The sequence below is a fragment of the Aplysia californica genome, unplaced genomic scaffold (assembly GCF_000002075.1).
Source record: "Aplysia californica isolate F4 #8 unplaced genomic scaffold, AplCal3.0 scaffold00305, whole genome shotgun sequence".
In the NCBI taxonomy this organism is placed as follows: domain Eukaryota; kingdom Metazoa; phylum Mollusca; class Gastropoda; order Aplysiida; family Aplysiidae; genus Aplysia; species Aplysia californica.
In genome coordinates this window covers 43,279-44,672 of record NW_004797575.1, presented here as the reverse complement: position 1 = coordinate 44,672, position 1,394 = coordinate 43,279, and the positions used below count along the sequence as shown (strand labels likewise).

At 46.0% G+C, this 1,394-nt stretch overlaps 1 long non-coding RNA gene across 1 annotated transcript in view; it reads left to right on the top strand.

Moving 5' to 3' along the window:
- Positions 1-1,095: 1,095 nt before the first annotated feature.
- The window catches only part of LOC118477933, a 6,809-nt gene continuing 6,510 nt past the window's right edge, over positions 1,096-1,394 (top strand). The window contains exon 1 of the long non-coding RNA XR_004858703.1: positions 1,096-1,215. This is a non-coding gene — a long non-coding RNA (uncharacterized LOC118477933). The remainder of the gene's footprint in view (positions 1,216-1,394) is intronic.

The following is a 1,394-nucleotide window of genomic DNA, read 5'->3' as shown; positions in this document are numbered from 1 at the left end:
CACACACACACACACACACACATGCACACATACTTACAAGCACACAGAACCACCCTTACAACCCTTCCCCCGCCCCCTTCGAAAGGTAGAAAGAAAACTCGCTCTCCCCCTCCTCGGTAAAAGGGGGAAAAAAAAGAAATTCTCTCCTGAGTGCAGCCGCAGCAAACTGCACTAGATCGACTCTTTAGGTCCAACCCAGAGCAAACTGATCCACACTCCTGTGTCGTCGCAGTACCCGTTGTCTTAGCCCCAGACCAGAACTGATCTCCGGAAACACTGATTGGTTGACCACTGTCCAAAAGGCAGAAGATATTCGGAGACGTCTCCGGCGAGCACCCAGGAGCTATTCGGCGACGCACTCCCGCACACAGATCAGATGCACTGCTAAGCGGGAGTCAAACTGCATATCGTTTGCTGCAGACCACACGTATAGCCTCTAAAACTGTCGCAAATCAATAATTCAAGAAAATTTCAAACCTACAAGCAAAACAGCCAATTATGGGTTAAAACAGGGGGGGGGGTGCCCCTCTGTAACCCCCCCCCCAGACTTTTTACTTGGTCTAGATCTAGCGACACAAAGTATTTTAATTGGTCTATATCCGTCGGAGACGTTTACGAATAGATACTGCGGTCCAGAAGAGATGTTGCTGATCTTAAGCTTGTCTAATTCCGTGGATGTCTTGGGTTTGAACCTTAGTGTGGTCTGAAGTCAGGTGGTTATTTCTCAAAAAGATGCAGGGGAAAAGTTGGACAAACCCCCCCAAAGCCCATAACCTAACCGCTACACAATGTACACTTTTAGAGGTACGTTTTAGGAGTAAAGGGAAAAAGAAATTAATGTGCAAAAGCAGAGAAGGGGTTGGCAGCCTAATAAATAATAATTATGTCTACGAAAATGGAAACCTAACGAAAACTATATTGTTTGTCCTTCGCGGGTGCTCTGTCTGTTCTGTCAAACTTTATTAATCTTTCCTTTTTGTGTTTGTTACACTATTCTCTTGTAAAACCTCTAACCTTCGGCGCTATCAATTAGACTGATTGTTTTGCAAGTGCCGTAAAACTCATACTTACTAAAACTGAACTTGTTCTTTCAGGGGCACGAGTGGCATAGACATCGATCTACAGAAAGTCGATATTGACCAGTGTCCACTACACGGGGATGGAGAGGATAACGTGTTTGCCGGAAGTGCCAGGTGCAGACCAAGGACCACACAGGTCAGAGATCTATCTAGCTTGGACGTCTTTAGGGCGCTTTCTTTCTTATTTCTGCCACTGTGTCTCTGTTTCTTCAGGTCTCTTTCTCTCTCTCTGTTTCCCAGTCTTTTTCTCACTCTCCCTGAATCATTTTCGCCGTCTCTCCACCACCCTCTCTCTCTCTCTCTCTCTCTCTCTCT